The 18,185-nt window shown below is 51.9% G+C and overlaps 1 protein-coding gene and 1 non-coding gene across 5 annotated transcripts in view; one reads left to right on the top strand and one right to left on the bottom strand.

Moving 5' to 3' along the window:
* Positions 1-18,185, bottom strand: part of LOC119951693 (zinc finger protein 239-like) — a 62,171-nt gene that overhangs the window by 15,155 nt on the left and 28,831 nt on the right. The gene's annotated exons all lie outside the window — the stretch shown is intronic.
* Positions 2,031-2,112, top strand: trnal-aag. Its single transcript has one exon. It is a non-coding gene; the product is annotated as a tRNA-Leu (tRNA).

Raw genomic sequence — 18,185 nt, 5'->3', positions numbered from 1 at the left:
CCAAGTCCATGGGGAGGCTGAAGATGGCAAAGGAGTTGGGAGGGTTTATGGAGCGGAAGAGAATTGTTGACCCATGGAGGTTTAAGAACCCGGGGGCGGTGGGAAGGGAGTACTCCTACTTTTCACACATGTATCAGGTATACTCGAAAATTGATTCTTTGTGGTGAGCCGGGCAGTGTTGTTGGTGAGAACGGAGAATGCTGGAATTGTACTATTCGAACACGCGCCACATTGGCTGGAGGTGAGGCTCAGCGAGGGGCAGGTGCAGAGGCCGGGATGGAGGCCAGATTCGGGTTTGATGGCATACAAGGGGTTTTGTGATAAGATGTGGTCCGAGATCAGAGAGTGTGTGGAAATTAATCAGAATGGGGAGGTGTTGGTTGTCACATTCTGAGAGGCGTTAAAGGTAATGGTCCGAGGGGCGATTATCTCGTTCAAGGCGCACAGGGGGCGGATTTTCCGATAATGGGGCTAAGTGTTGACGCTGTCGTAAATGCCGGTGCATTTTATGATGGCGTCAACGGGCAGCTATGATCAGCGATCCTGCGCCGCACAAGGGGCCAGTATGGGCGCCGCGAGAAGCGTGGGGGCAGCGGCCCGAGACCAGTGTCGGATAAGCGGGTCGCGTCATTGGTGTGTCGCCGCGTCGCTTAAGTTGCGCGAGCGGCACTCACTGCCGATGCTTGCAAGATGGCCGCCACCCGCCGTGCTGCCCCGAGGTTTAGGGACAACGACCTGGACACACTCGAGGAGAGGAGGGCGATCCTGTGCCCCAGACAGGGCCACCATAACCAGGGCAGCACCGTCCGGCGTAAGTGGAGGGATGTGGGCCATGCCGTCAGCTCCGTGTGGCACACCCCACGGACCGGCAAACAGTGCCACAAAAAGCTGCACGACCGAACGAGGGCAGCCAGGGTGAGTACACAGCAGTGTGCCCCTGGCACCACCACCCCTACCCCCCCACACATGTGAAAGGCCCCCCCTCCCTGACCCGCATGGGTTGCACCCACCCATGCCACCCGCAATGACCGGGTGCCCCGTCTCCTATTCCATCATATACCCAACAGCTGCACTGCATGCGTCGGACCGTCTAACAATTATGTTTGGTTCCCCCCCCTCCCCCACCAGGATAGGAGGATCGGAGGGACGATAGTGACGTTTAAGGGGCATCTTAACAAATACATGAATAGGATGGGAATAGAGGGATACGGACCTTGGAAGTGCAGAAGATTTTAGTTTACGCGGGCAGCATGGCCGGCGCAGGCTTGGAGGCTGAACAGCCTGTTCCTGTGCTGTACTTTTCTTTGCTCTTTGTTCTTTTGGAGCACCCACAACCACAGGGAGCAGGAAAAAACCGGAGGGTGTCCACCCGTACTGCACCCCCTCACCGTCCATGAGCAGAGGGCACTGGACCACCGTCCATTAGCAGAGGGCACTGGACCTCGCAGGCGGAGCCGAGGACCGGGAAGTTGCCGGTTGCCAGGTCAGACGCGCACCACCATGTGAGACTCCCCTGCCTGACTCCACCCCCTCAGCCAAGCCCCCCACTCCACCCCCTCACCCCAGCCCCCCAGTCTCACGATACATACTGTCTTGTGCCTCACAGGACCAGCTGCCGGTCGTCCCGGCCTGTCTGGCGTCCCACGTCCATGGACAGTGGCAGGACCAGTGGCCCCCAGGGAGTCACGTCATGACTGAGAAGGCCCTGCCACTGACACAGAGACCCAGGACACTGACACAGACAGAGAGAGAGACCGACCCAGGACAAGGACACGGACACCCAGGACAGAGAGAGAGAGACACCCAGGACACGGACACGGACACCCAGGACACAGAGAGAGAGAGAGACCCAGGACACGGACAGCCAGGACACAGAGAGAGAGAGAGAGACCCAGGACACGGACACGGACACCCAAGACGAGACCCAGGACCTGGACACAGACACTCAGGACGAGACCAGGACACGGACACAGCCACCCAGGACGAGACCCAGGACCCGGACACAGCCACCCAGGACAGCACCTTGAAGTGGTAGCGTGGCCGAGCGGTCTAAGGCGCTGGATTAAGCCTCCAGTCTCTGCGGAGGCGTGGGTTCGAATCCCATCGCTGCTAGTGGTATTTACTGTTTCCTCCGGATTTCCGGCGGGCGCAAGGTCCTGTCGGGAAGGTGAGTGTGGGCCTTTAAATTCACTTGCTTTTTAGCAGGAGCGGCCTCCGGATTTTCGGCGGGAGTAGGGGCCTGTCGGGAAGGCGAGTACCTGTATATAAGTTGGGCGGTTGCTCAACCCGAGACACTACACTTGTAGTGTCCCCCACCCTTCCACCTCCTCTAACCTAAGGGGTTGAGGGAATATCAGGTAAGCTCTTCCTTTCTTTTTCTTGTTTTTATCTAGAGGGGATGGCAGGGAAGGCAGTACAATGCTCCTCTTGTAGAATGTTTGAGGTGAGGGACGCCGTCAGTGTCCCTGCTGATTTCATCTGTGGGAAGTGCACCCAACTTCAGCTCCTCAAAAACCATGTTAGGGAACTGGAGCTGGAGCAACTTCGGATTATTCGGGAGGCAGAGGTGGTCAGAGATAGAAGCTTAGGTAGGTAGTTACGCCAAAGAATAAAGATAGATGGGTGACGGTGAGAGGGGCGGGGGGGAAGCAGTCAGTACAGGGATCCCCTGTGGTTGTTCCCCTTAGTAACAGGTATACCGCTTTGGATACTGTTTGGGGGGGGGGGGGGGGGAGAGAGACTTACCAGGGGTCAGCCATGGGTTACAGGTCTCTGGAACAGAGTCTGTCCCTGTTGCTCAGAAGGGAAGGGGGGAGAGGAGAAGAACATTAGTCATTCGAGACGCCATAGTTAGGGGGATAGATTCTGTGGGAACGAGAGTCTCGCGGTTGGTGTGTTGCCTCCCAGGTGCCAGGGTTCGCGATGTCTCGGATCCTGTTTTCCGAATCCTCAAGGGGGAGGGGGAGCAGCCCCAAGTCGTGGTCCACATAGGTACCAACGACATACGTAGGAAAAGGGATAGGGATATAAGGCAGGAATTCAAGGAGCTAGGCTGGAAACTTAGATCCAGGATAAACAGAGTTATTATCTCTGGGTTGTTACCCGTGCCACGTGCTAGCGAGTCCAGGAATAGGGAGAGAGAGCAGTTGAACACGTGGCTGCAGGGATGGTACAGGAGGGAGGGTTTCAGATTCCTGGACAATTGGTGCTCATTCTGGGGTAGGTGGGACCTCGACAAACAGAATGGTCTACACCTGGACCAGAGGGGTACTAATATCCTGGGAGGGGGGAAGTTTCCTAATGCTCTTCGGGAGGGTTTAAACTAGTTCAGCAGGGAATTGGGAACCTGAATTGTAGCTCCAGTACACAAGAGGTTGAGAGTAGTGAGGTCATGAGTAAGGTTTCAAAGTTGCAGGAGTGTACCGGCAGCAAGGAAGGTGGTTTAAAGTGCGTCTACTTCAATGCCAGGAGCATCCAGAATAAGGTGGGTGAGCTTGCGGCATGGGTTGGAACCTGGCACTTCGATGTTGTGGTCATTTCGGAGACATGGATAGAGCAGGGAGAGGAATGGTTGTTGCAGGTGCCGGGGTTTAAATATTTCAGTAAGCTCAGGGAAGGTGGTAACAGAGGGGGAGGGGTGGCATTGTTAGTCAAGGACAGTATTACGGTGGCTGAAAGGACGTTTGATGAGGACTCGACTACTGAGGTAGTATGGGCTGAGGTTAGAAACAGGAAAGGAGAGGTCACCCTGTTCGGAGTTTTATATGGGCCTCCGAAAAGTTCCAGAGATGCAGAGGAAAGGATTGCAAAGATGATTCTGGATAGGAGCAAAAGTAACAGGGTAGTTGTTATGGGGGACTTTAACTTTCCAAATATTGACTGGAAACACTATAGTTCGAGTACTTTCGATGGGTCCGTTTTTGTCCAATGTGTGCAGGAGGGTTTCCTGACCCAGTATGTAGATAGGCCAACGAGAGGCGAGGCCGTATTGGATTTGGTACTGGGTAAAGAACCAGGACAAGTGTTAGATTTGGAGGTAGGTGAGCACTTTGGTGATAGTGACCACAATTCGATTACGTTTACTTTAGTGATGGAAAGGGGTAGGTATATACCGCAAGGCAAGAGTCATATCTGGGGGAAAGGCAATTATGATGCGATGAGGCAAGACTTAGGATGCATCGGCTAGAGAGGAAAACTGCAGGGGATGGGCACAATGGAAATGTGGAGCATGTTCAAGGAACAGCTACTGCGTGTCCTTGATAAGCATGTACCTCTCAGGCAGGGGGGAAGTGGTCAAGCGAGGGAACCATGTTGAAACACTTGTCAAGAGGAAGAAGGAGGCTTAACATAGAACATTAGAGCGCAGTACGGGCCCTTCGCCCCTCGATGTTGCGCCTACCCGTGAAACCATCTGAAGCCTATCTGACCTACACTATTCCATTTTCATCCATATGTCTATCCAGTGACCACTTAAATGCCTTTAAATTTGGCGAGTCTACTACTGTTGCAGGCAGGGCGTTCCACACCCCTACTACTCTGCAAGTAAGAAACTGCCTCTGACATCTGTCCTATATCTACCACCCCTCAATTTAAAGCTATGTCCCCTCGTATTGGTCATCACCATCCGAGGAAAAAGACTCTCACTGTCCACCCTATCTAACCCTCTGACTATCTTATATGTCTCTATTAAGTCACCTCTCAGCCTTCTCCTCTCTAACGAAAACAACCTCAAGTCCCTGAGCCTTTCCTCAGAAGACCTTTCCTCCATACCACGTAACATCCTAGTAAATCTCCTATGAACCCTTTCCAAAGCTTCCACATCCTTCCTATAATGTGGTGACCAGAACTGCACGTAGTACTCCAGGTGCGGCCGCACCAGAGTTTTGTACAGCTGCAGCATGACCTCGTGGCTCCGAAACTCAGTCCCCCTACTGATAAAGGCGAGCACACCATATGCCTTCTTAACAGCCCTATTAACCTGGGCGGCAACTTTCAGGGATTTATGTACCTGGATGCCGAGATCTCTCTGTTCATCTACACTATCAAGAATCTTGCCATTAGCCCAGTACTCTGCATTCCTATTGCTCCTTCCAAAGTGAACCACCTCACACTTTTCCGCATTAAACTCCATCCGTCACCTCTCAGCCCAGCTCTGCAGCTTATCTATGTCCCTCTGTAACCTATAACATCCTTCAGCACTGTCCACAACTCCACCGACCTTCGTGTCATCTGCAAATTTACTAACCCATCCTTCTACACCCTCTTCCAGGTCATTTATAAAAATGAAAAGCAGCAGTGGCCCCAAAACATATCCTTGCGGTACACCACTAGTAACTGAACTCCAGGATGAACATTTGCCATCAACCACCACCTTCTGTCTTCTTTCAGCTAGCCAATTACTGATCCAAACAGCTAAATCGCCTTCAATCCCATACTTCCGTATTTTCTGCAATAGCCTCCCGTGGGGAACCTTATCAAATGCCTTACTGAAATCCATATACACCACATCAATCGCTTTACCCTCATCCACCTGTTTGGTCACCTTCTCAAAAAACTTAACGTTTGTGAGGCATGACCTACCCTTCACAAAACCGTGTTGAGTATCGCTAATCAACTTGTTCTTTTCAAGATGATTATAAACCCTATCTCTTTTATAACCTGTTCCAACATTTTACCCACAACCGAAGTAAGACTCTCAGGTCTATAATTACCAGGGTTGTCTCTACTCCCCTTCTTGAACAAGGGGACAACATTTGCTATCCTCCAGTCTTCCGGCACTATTCCTGTCGACAAAGATGACATAAAGATCAAGGACAAAGGCTCTGCAATCTCTCCCCTGGCTTCCCAGAGAATCCTAGGATAAATCCCATCTGGCCCAGGGGACTTATCTATTTTTACACTTTCCAAAATTGCTAACACCTCCTCCTTGTGAACCTCAATCCTATCTAGCCTGGTCGACTATACCTGAGTATTCTCCTCGACAACATTGTCTTTCTCCAGTGTAAACACTGACGAAAAACATCCATTTAACGCTTCCCCATCTCCTCTGATTCCACACACAACTTTCCACTACTATCTTTGATTGGCCCTAATCTTACTCTAGTCATTCTTTTGTTCCTGATATACCCATAGAAAGCCTTAGGGTTTTCCTTGATCATATCCGCCAACGACTTTTCGTGTCCTCTCCTCGCTCTTCTTAACACTCCCTTTAGGTCCTTCCTGGCTAACTTGTAACTTTCAAGTGCCCTAACTGAGCCTTCATGTCTCATCCTAACATAAGCCTTCTTCTTCCTCTTGACAAGTGCTTCAACTTCCTTAGTAAACCACGGTTCCCTTGCTCGACAACTTCCTCCCTGCCTGACAGGTACATACTTATCAAGGACACGGAATAGCCGTTCCTTGAAAAAGCTCCACATTTCGATTGTACCCATCCCCTGCAGTTTCCTTCCCCATCCTATACATCCCAAATCTTGATGTAATGATGAGACGTGATGGTTCATTTAGGGCACTTGAGAGTTACAAGTTAGCTCGGAAGGATCTACAGAGAGAGCTAAGAAGAGCCAGGAGGGGACTTGAGAAGTCTTTGGCAGGTAGGATCAAGGATAACACTAAAGTTTTCTATAGATATGTCAGGAACAAAAGAATGACTAGGGTAAGAGTAGGGCCAGTCAAGGACAGTAGTAGGAAGTTGTGCGTGCAGTCCGAGGAGATAGGAGAGGTGCTACATGAGTATTTTTCGTCCGTATTCACACAGGAAAAAGACAATGTTGTCGAGGAGAATACTGTGATACAGGCTACTAGACTATAAGGGCTTGAGGTACATAAGGAGGAGGTGTTAGCGATTCTGGAAAGTGTTAAAAAAGCTAAGTCCCCTGGGCCGGATGGGATTTATCCTAGGATTCTCTGGGAAGCTAGGGAGGAGATTGCTGAGCCTTTGGCTTTGATCTTTAAGTCATCTTCGTATTCAGGAATAGTGCCAGAAGACTGGAAGGTAGCAAACGTTGTCCCCTTGTTAAAGAAGGGGAGTAGGGACAATCCCGGTAACTATAGACCAGTGAGCCTTACTTCTGTTGTGGGAAAAGTCTTGGAAAGGTTTATAAGAGATAAGATGTATAATCATCTGGAAAGGAATAATTTGATTAGAGATAGTCAACATGGTTTTGTGAAGGGTAGCTCGTGCCTCACAAACCTTATTGAGTTCTTTGAGAAGGTGACCAAACAGGTGGATGAGGGTAAAGCAGTTGATGTGGTGTATATGGATTTCAGTAAAGCGTTTGATAAGGTTCCCCACAGTATGCAGTTGCAGAAAATACGGAGGCATGGGGTTCAGGGTGATTTAGCAGTTTGGATCAGAAATTGGCTAGCTGGAAGAAGACAAAGGGTGGTGGTTGATGGGAAATGTTCAGACTGGTGTCCAGTTACTAATGGTGTCCCACAAGGATCTGTTTTGGGGCCGCTGGCGTTTGTAATTTTTATAAATGGCCTGGAGGAGGGTGTAGAAGGATGGGTGAGTACTTTGCAGATGACACTAAGTCGGTGGAGTTTGTGGACGTGTAGAAGGATGTTACAACGTTACAGAGGAACATAGATAAGCTGCGAGCTGGGCTGACAGGCGCAAATGGAAGTTTATGCATTAAAGTGTGAGGGATTCATTTTGAAGGAATAACAGGAAGATAAGAGTATGGGCCAATGGTAAGATTCTTGCGGCCCCGTAGTGTGGATGAGCCCGTGTGAGGATCTTGGGGTGTCTGCATGTCCATCTGATGCCTGAAAGTTGCCCGCACCCAGTTGTCAGTTGATAGGTGGGTTTGAACTGCATATTTTTTTTGTTAGATTTTACTTTATTGGTAAGGGATTGGGTTTCAGAGCCATGAGGTCATGTTGCTGCTGTACAAAACTCTGGTGCAGCCCATTTGGAGTATTGCGTGCCGTTTCTGGTCGACCGCTTGAAAAGGATAAATCGCTTATTGTCACGAGTAGGCTTCAATGAAGTTACTGTGAAAATCCCCTAGTCGCCACATTCTGGCGCCTGTCCGGGGAGGCTGGTACAGGAATCGAACCGTGCTGCTGGCCTGCTTGGTCTGCTTTAAAAGCCAGCGATTTAGCCCAGTGAGCTAAACCAGCCCCTTATGCATTATAGGAAGGACGTGGAAGCATTGGAAAGGGTGCGGAGGAGATTTACCAGGATGTTGCCTGGTATGGAGGGAAGATCTTATGAGGAAAGGCTGAGGGACTTAGGCTGTTTTCGTAGAGAGAAGAAGGTTAAGAGGCGACTTAATTGAGGCATACAAGATGATCAGAGGATTAGATTAGATCAGAGGATGAGAGCCTTTTTCCTCGGATGGTGATGTCTAGCACGAGGGAACATAGCTTTAAATTGAGGGGAGATAGATATAGGACAGATGTCAGAGGTAGGTTCTTTACCCAGAGAGTAGTAAGGGCGTGGAATGCCCTGTCTACAACAGTAGTGGACTCGCCAACACTAAACGCATTCAAATGGTCATTGGATAGGCATAAGGATGATAAGGGAATAGTGTAGATGGGCTTTAGAGAGGATTCACAGGTCGGCCAACATCAAGGGCTGAAGGGCCTCTACTGCACTGTTATGTTCTATGTAGGACACGGACACCCAGGACGAGATCCAGGGCACGGACACCCAGGACGAGACACAGGACACAGACATGGACACCCAGGGCACGGTCACCCAGGACGAGACCCAGGACACTGACATGGACACCCAGGACGAGACCCAGGACACTGACATGGACACCCAGGACGAGACCCAGGACACGGACATGGACACCCAGGACGAGACCCAGGGCGAGACCTAGGACACTGACACGGACACCCAGGGCGAGACCCAGGACACGGACACCCAAGACGAGACCCAGGACACGGACACAGACACCCAGGACGAGACCCAGGACACAGACACCCAGGATGAGACCCAGGACACACCACACAGCCGTAACGGTACAGCAGGTGGAAGTAGGAGCAGCCGAGGGGCCGGACGGTCGGAGGACAGACCTGCCCCAGCAACCAGTTGCCGCCCAGATGGTTCCCGGGTTCCTGGACTTACCAGACCCACCATCAACCCGATGCAGTCAGACACCGAGAGACTAGAGAACGGAATGACGGCAGGCTTCCAGTAGCTGCAGACGCAGGTGGAAGAATCCATCCGGATCCAGGAGCAGGGCGTGGTGCCGGTCATGGCTGCCACCCAGGCCGACACCGCACGGGTAGCGTCCGCGGTGGAGGCAATGGAGGCAACGGTGTCGGCCATGGGTCAGGTTATGCAAGGAATGGGGCTTCATGTGCTTGCGTCATCCGTGACCCAGGACAAGGTTTCCCTCTCACAGGCAGCCATGGGCCAGAGCCTGCTGGAGATTGCAGGAGCGCTCCGCAGAAAGGCCGAGTCTCAGCAGGCAATCGCTGAGAGCATCGGCGGCATTGCCCAGGTGATGGCCCAGTCTCAGCAGGCCATCGCTGAGCGCATCGGCGCCATTACCCAGGTACTGGAAGGCGTCGCACAGGCCCAGAGGGAGGTGGGGCAGTCCCATAGAGGGATGGGCCATTCCCTGAGCTCGATCGCTGCTATTGTTCAGACCCAGGTCGATACTACAGCGGGCCTCCAGGACTGCCAGCGGCAGGTGACGGGGTGCATAGTGGACCTCGGGCCTCTCCATGGGACGGTTTGCACTGGAGTGCTGAACTTGGTGCATTTGAGTGCTATAGTGAGAGTTTGTGGACGGAGGGAGTATAAGGGTTCATTTTTATCTAAAGTCTAGTATTTCTTTTATTTAGTTAATTAATTTAAAAGTTGCTGTTTGATTTAGAAGAAGGTGAATTCTGAATCGGCTTTAAACAAAAGTTCTACTTGTAGGTACTTGCTTGTTAATTAATTAAATTAGGCCAGTTTTCAGAGGCTAGATTCACAGTATAAAAAGGATCCAGCTACAGTGCAGACTTTGTTTGCACTGGAGTGCTGAACTTGGTGCATTTGAGTGCTATAGTGAGAGTTTGGTGACTGAGGGAGTGCTGAACTTGGTGCATTTGAGTGCTATAGTGAGAGTTTGGTAACTGAGCGAGTTAGGTGAGGAGGGAGTAAGGTGCTCCTTTTCATTTCATTTCCTCAAAGAGTGAGAAGGGAGCCAGGAGTTTACAGAGAGTACAGCTGACTGTGAGCAGAGTCGGAGGGCGGAGGTCCAGTTGGTCTACAGGGCAACTATATTCTGTAAAGTAACAGGGGATGGAGGCTAGGGCAGTTGCATGCTCCTCCTGTAGGATGTGGGTGGTGACGGATACCACCGGTGTCCCCGCTGACTGTACCTGCGGGAAGTGCACCCAACTCCAGCTCCTCAGAGACCGTGTTAGGGAACTGGAGCTGGAGCTGGATGAACTTCGGATCATCCGGGAGGCAGAGGGGGTTATCGAAAAGAGTTACAGGGAGGTAGCCACACCCACGGTATTGGACAAGAGTAGCTGGGTTACAGTCAGGGGAAAGAAAACTAACAGGCAGACAGTGCAGGGATCCCTCGTGGCCGTTCCCCTTCAAAACAAGTATATCATTTTGGATGCTGTTGGGGGGGGATGACCTACCAGGAGAAGGCCCTAGCGGCCAGGTCTCTGGCACTGAGTCTGGCTCTGGGGCTCAGAAGGGAAGTGGGGAGAATAGAAAAGCAATAGTGATAGGAGATTCAATGGTTAGGGGAATAGATAGGAGATTCTGTGGTCGCAAGCGAGATTCCCGGAAGATATGTTGCCTCCCGGGTGCCAGGGATGTCTTGGATCGTGTCTTCAGGATCCTGAAGGGGGAGGGTGAGCAGCCAGAAGTCATGGTGCACATTGGTATCAACGACGTCGGTAGGAAAAGGGTTGTGGAGGTAATAAACAAGTTTATGGAGTTAGGCTGGAAGTTAAAGGCCAGGACAGAGAGTGTTGTCATCTCTGGTTTGTTACCGGTGCCACGTGATAGCGAGGCTAGGAATAGGTAGAGAGTGCAGTTGAACACGTGGCTGCAGGAATGGTGTAGGAGGGAGGGCTTCAGGTATTTGGATAATTGGAGCGCATTCTGGGGAAGGTGGGACCTGCACAAGCAGGACGAGTTGCATCTGAACCAGAGGGGCACCAATATCCTGGGAGAGAGGTTTTCTAGTAGTCTTCGGGAGGGTTTAAACTAATTTGGCAGGAAATGGGAACCGGATGTGTAGTCCAGCAACTAAGGAAGTTGATATTCAGGACGCCAAAGCGTGTAGTGACGCAGTGGGAAGGTAACACTGACAAAGGAGAGTACTTGCAGGCAAGGAGATGGGTTGAAGTGTGTATACTTCAACGCAAGAAGCATAGGAATAAGGTGGGTGAACTTAAGGCATGGATCGGTACTTGGGACTACTATGTGGTGGCCATCACAGAAACTTGGATAGAAGAGGGGCAGAAATGGTTGTTGAAGATCCCTGGTTATAGATGTTTCAACAAGATTAAGGAGGCTGGTAAAGGGGGGGGGGGGGGGTGGCATTGTTAATTAGAGATAGTATAACAGCTGCAGAAAGGCAGTTTGAGGAGGATCTGCCTACTGAGGTAGTGTGGGTTGAAGTCAGAAATAGGAAAGGAGCAGTCACCTTGTTGGGAGTTTTCTATAGGCCCCCCAATAGCAGCAGAGATCTGGAGGAACAGATTGGGAAACAGATTTTGGAAAGGTGCAGAAGTCACAGGGTAGTAGTCATGGGTGACTTCAACTTCCCAAACATTGAGTGGAAACTCTTCAGATCAAATAGTTTGGATGGGGTGGTGTTTGTGCAGTGTGTCCAGGAAGCTTTTCTGACACAGTGTGTAGATTGTCCGACCAGAGGAGGCGCCATATTGGATTTGGTACTTGGTAATGAACCAGGGCAGGTGATAGATTTGTTCGTGGGGTCGCATTTTGGAGGTAGTGACCACAATTCTGTGACTTTCACTTTAGTAATGGAGATTATCGTAGAAGTTACAGTGCAGAAGGAGGCCATTCGGCCCATCGAGTCTGCACCGGCTCTTGGAAAGAGCACCCTACCCAAGGTCAACACCTCCACCCTATCCCCATAACCCAGTAACCCCACCCAACACTTAAGGACAATTTATCATGGCCAATCCACCTAACCTGCACATCTTTGGACTGTGGGAGGAAACCGGAGCACCCGGAGGAAACCCACGCACACACTGGGAGGATGTGCAGACTCCGCACAGACAGTAACCCAAGCCGGAATCGAACCTGGGACCCTGGAGCTGTGAAGCAATTGTGATATCCACAATGCTACCGTGCTGCCCTTGAGATGGATAGGTGCGTGCAACAGGGCAAGGTTTACAATTGGGGGAAGGGTAAATACAATGCTGTCAGACAGGAATTGAAGTGCATAAGTTGGGAACATAGGCTGTCAGGGAAGGACACTAGTGAAATGTGGAACTTGTTCAAGGAACAGGTACTGCGTGTCTTTGATATATATGTCCCTGTCAGGCAGGGAAGAGATGGTTGAGTGAGGGATCCACAGTTGACAAGAGAGGTTGAATGTCTTGTTAAGAGGAAGAAGGAGACTTATGTAAGGCTGAGGAAGCAAGGTTCAGACAGGGTGCTGGAGGGATACAAGATAGCCAGGAGGGAACTGAAGGGATTAGGAGAGCTAAGAGAGGGCATGAAAAATCTTTGGCGGGTAGGATCAAGGAAAACCCCAAGGCCTTTTACACATATGTGAGAAATAGAGAATGACTAGAGCAAGGGTTGGTCCGATCAAGGACAGTAGCGGGAGTTTGAGTATTGAGTCTGAAGAGATAGGAGGTCTTGAACGAGTACTTTTCTTCAGTATTTACAAACGAGAGGGGCCATATTGTTGGAGACGACAGTGTGAAACAGACTGGTAAGCTCGAGGAGATACTTGTTAGAAAGGAAGATGTGTGGGCGTTTTGAAAACTTGAGGATAGACAAGTCCCCCGGGCCTGACAGGATATATCCAAGGATTCTTTGGAAAGCAAGAAATGAAATTGCAGAGCCGTTGGCAATGATCTTTTCATCCTCACTGTCAACAGGGGTGATACCAGGGGATTGGAGAGTGGCGAATGTCGTGCCCATGTTCAAAAAAGGGAATAGGGATAACCCTGGCAATTACAGGCCAGTTAGTCTTATTTTGGTGGTAGGCAAAGTAATGGGTACTGAGGGATAGGATTTCTGAGCATCTGGAAGGACACTGCTTGATTAGGGATAGTCAGCACGGATTTGTGAGGGGTAGGTCTTGCATTACAAGTCTTATTGTCTTCTTTGAGGAGGTGACCAAGCATGTGGATGAAGGTAAAGCAATGGATGTCGTGTCCATGGATTTTAATAAGGCATTTGATAAGGTTCCCCATGGTAGGCTTATGCAGAAAGTAAGGAGGCATGGGATAGTGGGAAATTTGACCAGTTGGATAACGAACTGGCTAACCGAGAGAGTGGTGGTGGATGGCAAATATTCAGCCTGGAGCCCAGTTACCAGTGGCGTACCGCAGGGATCAGTTCTGGGTCCTCTGCTGTTTGTGATTTCCATTAATGACTTGGATGAGGGAGTTGAAGGGTGGGTCAGTAAATTTGCAGATGATACGAAGATTGGTGGAGTTGTGGATAGTGAGGAGGGCTGTTGTCGGCTGCAAAGAGTCAAAGATAGGATGCAGAGCTGGGCTGAGAAGTGGCAGATGGAGTTTAACCCTGACAAGTGTGAGGTTGTCCATTTTGGAAGGACAAATATGAATGCGGAATACAGGGTTAACGGTAGGGTTCTTGGTAATGTAGAGGAGCAGAGAGATCTTGGGGTCTATGTTCATAGATCTTTGAAAGTTGCCACTCAAGTGGATAGAGCTGTGAAGAAGGCCTGTGGTGTGCTAGTGTTCATTAGCAGAGGGATTGAATTTAAGAGCCGTGATGATGCAGCTGTACAATACCTTGGTAAGGCCACATTTGGAGTACTGTGTGCAGTTCTGGTCACCTCATTTTAGGAAGGATGTGGAAGCTTTGGAAAAGGTGCAAAGGAGATTTACCAGGATGTTGCCTGGAATGGAGAGTCGGTCTTACGAGGAAAGGTTGAGGGTGCTTGGCCTTTTCTCATCAGAACGGAGAAGGATGAGGGGCGACTTAACAGAGGTTTATAAGATGATCAGGGGAATAGATAGAGTAGACAGTCAGAGACGTTTTCCCCGCGTGGAACAAACCATTACAAGGGGACATAAATTTAAGGTAAATGGTGGAAGATATAGGGGGGATGTCAGAGGTAGGTTCTTTACCCAGAGAGTAGTGGGGGCATGGAACGCACTGCCTGTGGAAGTAGTTGAGTCGGAAATGTTAGGGACCTTCAAGCAGCTATTGGATAGGTACATGGATTAGGGTAGAATAATGGAGTGTAGATGAATTTGTTCTTAAGGGCAGCACGGTGGCATTGTGGATAGCATAATTGCTTCACAGCTCCAGGGTCCCAGGTTCGATTCTGGCTTGGGTCACTGTCTGTGTGGAGTCTGCACATCCTCCCCGTGTGTGCATGGGTTTCCTCCGGGTGCACCGGTTTCCTCCCACAGTCCAAAGATGTGCAGGTTGGGTGGATTGGTCATGATAAATTGCCCTTAGTGTCCAAAATTCTATGATAATCTATGATTAACCTAGGACAAAAGTTCGGCACAACATCGTGGGCCGAAGGGCCTGTTCTGTGCTGTATTTCTCTATGTATCCATGGTATGGACCACACCCGCTTACACAAGCAACCCTGTGAGCCCAGCCGCAGGTGGATGTGTAATGGAGGCGTGGTCTGCATGCGGTGGTGTGGGAGCTAAGGCATGTGCATCTCATGGGTGTTGTGGGAGGTGGGGTGTGAGGTGGTGCAGTACAATGGTGTCACTGCTGCTGCTCAGCGAACCGCCACGCCCTAATTGGTGAAACATGAGGCGATCAACGCCTCCCTTGCTCGCTGGCCCTGCCGGTGACGTCGTGCAGCCTCCCGTCCATATCCAGTCCCCAAGTCCCATCGATTGCTCCCGCCCCCTCTCCATCCTCCTCATCTGGAGAGGCGTCCCCCTCCCCCACCCCTTCCGCTCCCCCGGGCTTCATTGTGGAGGACACAGCGGATCACAACGATGCAACCGACCCTCTCCGACGGGTACTGGAGGCCCCCCCCAGAGGGTTCCAGGGATCGGAAGCGCATCTTCAGCAGCCCGAAGCACCTCCACGACCGCAATGGGTAACCCATCTCGGGGCCCCCCCCCAGAGGGTCCCAGGGACCGGAAGCGCATTTTCAGCAGCCCGAAGCACCTCCACGACCGCAACGGGTAACCCGTCTGATGAACGATTGTGCCAATATGAACGAGTCATGCACACTGCCCAGGTACCGGGCGCAGACGTGCAGGATCTTCACCTGGTGGTCACAGACCAGCTGAATATTCATGAAGTAGGTCCCCTTCCTGTTCATGAACACAGCCCTGTTATCTGCTGGTGGCCGGATGGCGACATGCATCCCATCAATCACCCCCTGGACCATGGGTATCCTGGCCATGGCCGCGAACCCCGCTGCCCGGGCATCCTGGCGGGCGCGGTCCACAGGGAACTGGATGTAGTGCTCCGCGATGTCATACAGGATATCCGTCACTGCACGGATGCACCGGTGTACCAATGCCTGGGAGATGCCAGACAGGTCCCCACTCAGGGACTGTAACAATCCCATCGCGCAGAAGTTCAGGGCGACCGTCACCTTGAAGGCCACCGTAGATGGTGTCTTCTCCCAGTCCCACGAGGTGCCAGGTGTGCTGTCAGGTCGCAGATATGGGCGACAGTTTCCCGGCTCATCCGGAGTCTCCTCCTGCATGCCCTGTCTGGGAGGGCCTGGAAGGACATGCGGCGCCGGTAGACACGAGTCCTCATTGGGCGCCTCCGGCGTCGTGGCACCACTACCTCCTCATCACTATCCTCATCCTGTGCCTCGCCCTCGTCGTGGTCCTTCTTCTCTTCCTCATGCAGCTGTCGGGCAGGCGGCCCTCGGGCCTGAGCGGCTGGCACCTGGTCCTCTGCAACCCGTCCCTCTGCTGCAGCTGCCGCCGCCTCTCTGAGCCGTCTGCGCCAACGATGCCACACGGCATCAGTGTCACCACAGGACAAGTTTCACCATGGCGCAAGCGCCCCTCCACAACCAGATGCCATTGGCTGCATGGCCGCCCTGGTTTGCAGCTTGCGCCCATGCCACGCATACCCCTAACCCCTGCCCGCACCCTCGGTGCACCGACTCTTGTTGCCCGTCCCTCCGGCTTGCGCCATCGTTGCTGTCCATGTCCTGGAGGGACACTCCCCTCTTCCGCCCCCCCCCCCCCCCCCCCCCCCAGCCACGGCCGTGTCTGTCCTGCCAGTGCTTGGACCCCCCCCCCCCCCCCCCCCCCCAAAAACGCCGATCCCTACCTCCTGCTGCCGCATCATGACGATTTTTAAAAGCACATTAGAACCGTGCCGGCGTGACCCGTCAGGACTTCGGCACATCCAGGCCACAGTATCGCTGGGAGCCCGCAGGATCGCTCAGCAGACCCCCTCAAGTGATTCTCCGGGGCGTGCGCCGCCATCCATGACCACACCGTTTTCGCTTCTTTGAAGAATGGCGAAACGGCGTTGGACCGGCGTCGCGCGACTTTCCGTCATAAACAGTGATTCTCTGAACTGGCGCGGACTCGGAGAATCCCGCCCAGGGACAGGAGACAAAGAGAGGAGTATGGATGGTTGTTGGATGAGATAGTTGAGGTGGGCAGGAGATACGCGGAGGCCCCAACCAAAGAGTTGTTGGTGGAGAGTAAGAAGTTGCAGGTGCAGTTTGATAGGTTGACAAAGGGGAAGACAGTGGGGCAGTTAAGGAGGGCGAGTGGGGTGCAACATGAATATGGGGAGAAGGCGAGTAGCATACCATCCGCTGAGGAGGCAGGCTGCGTCCAGGGAAATCTTAAAGGGGAGAATGGAGGGCGGCGGGGAGTGGGGGGGGTGGAGGTGGCTTCACAGCCGGGAGAGATAAATGAGGCATTCCGGGGGTACTGTGAGAACATAGAACATACAGAAGGTCCATCAAGTCTGCATCGACCCACTTAATCCCTCAATTCCACCCCTATCCCCGTAACCCAACATCCCTTCTAACCTTTTTTGACACGGAGGGCAATTCAAATTCAGCATGCATTGATTACGCTAATCCCGGAGAAGGGAAGAATCTGCTGAAGTGTGGGTCTTAAAGGCCCATTTTGTTGTTGAACACATATGTGAAGGTGCTGGCTAAGTTGGTGGCAAGAAGGATCGAGGATGTGTGCCGGGGTGGTGGCGGAGAACCAAACTGGTTTTGCAAAGGGTAAGCAGCTCTCCAGTAATATCAGGAAACTATGGGATGCAGAAATGACGCTGCCTGTGGGACGGTTATCCATGCAGAGAAGGTTTTTGATCGGGTGAATGGGTGGTATCTATTTGAGATCTTGGGTGGGGTTAGGTTTAGACCAAAGTTTGTGGCTTTTTGTATGTAGCTCCGGTGGTAGATATGGATGGTATGAGTTCACAGGGTTGGGCTGCACAAAGGTACGAGACAGGAGTGTCCGTTTCGCCACTGCTGTTCGTGCTGGCGATTGAGTTCTTGGCGATTGCCCTTGGGGGAGGGGGGGGCGTGGTCAGTGGAGTGACAGGGGATCGTGAGGGGGGGCAGGGAACATCAGGTGACGCTGCACATGGACGATCTGTTGTTGTTTCTGTCAGACCCGCTGGAGATTATGGGTAGGATCATGGGAATATTGGGGAGGTTTGGGGCCTTCTCCGGGGACAAATTGAATGTCGGGAAGAGAGAGGTGTTTCCGTGAATGCGGGAGGACTGGGAGCCAATTTGGGGATGTTGCCATTTAAGGTGGCTTGGGAAAAGTTCAGGGCTGGAATCTTCGCATCCCGACACCGAAATCTCGGCCAACGTCAGGGCAGAGAATCCATTTCCCCGCACAGAATTGGGACTGGCACCGGTTCCCCAATTCTCCAGGCCCCGAAAAGCGTACTCGGCAGAATACACCAAACCGCATATCAGCTACCCGTGGCCACCTGCTGCGCCATTCTCCGCCCCTGACCAGCATCCCAAAAACAGAGAATCCAGCCCCAGGTATTTGGGTGACAAGGGAATGAGCTACGATGCACAAGTGGAATTTGACAACAT

This window comes from Scyliorhinus canicula, chromosome 17, assembly GCF_902713615.1.
Source record: "Scyliorhinus canicula chromosome 17, sScyCan1.1, whole genome shotgun sequence".
NCBI classification, from domain to species: Eukaryota; Metazoa; Chordata; class Chondrichthyes; order Carcharhiniformes; family Scyliorhinidae; genus Scyliorhinus; species Scyliorhinus canicula.
This window is presented reverse-complemented; position numbering and strand designations above follow the sequence as displayed.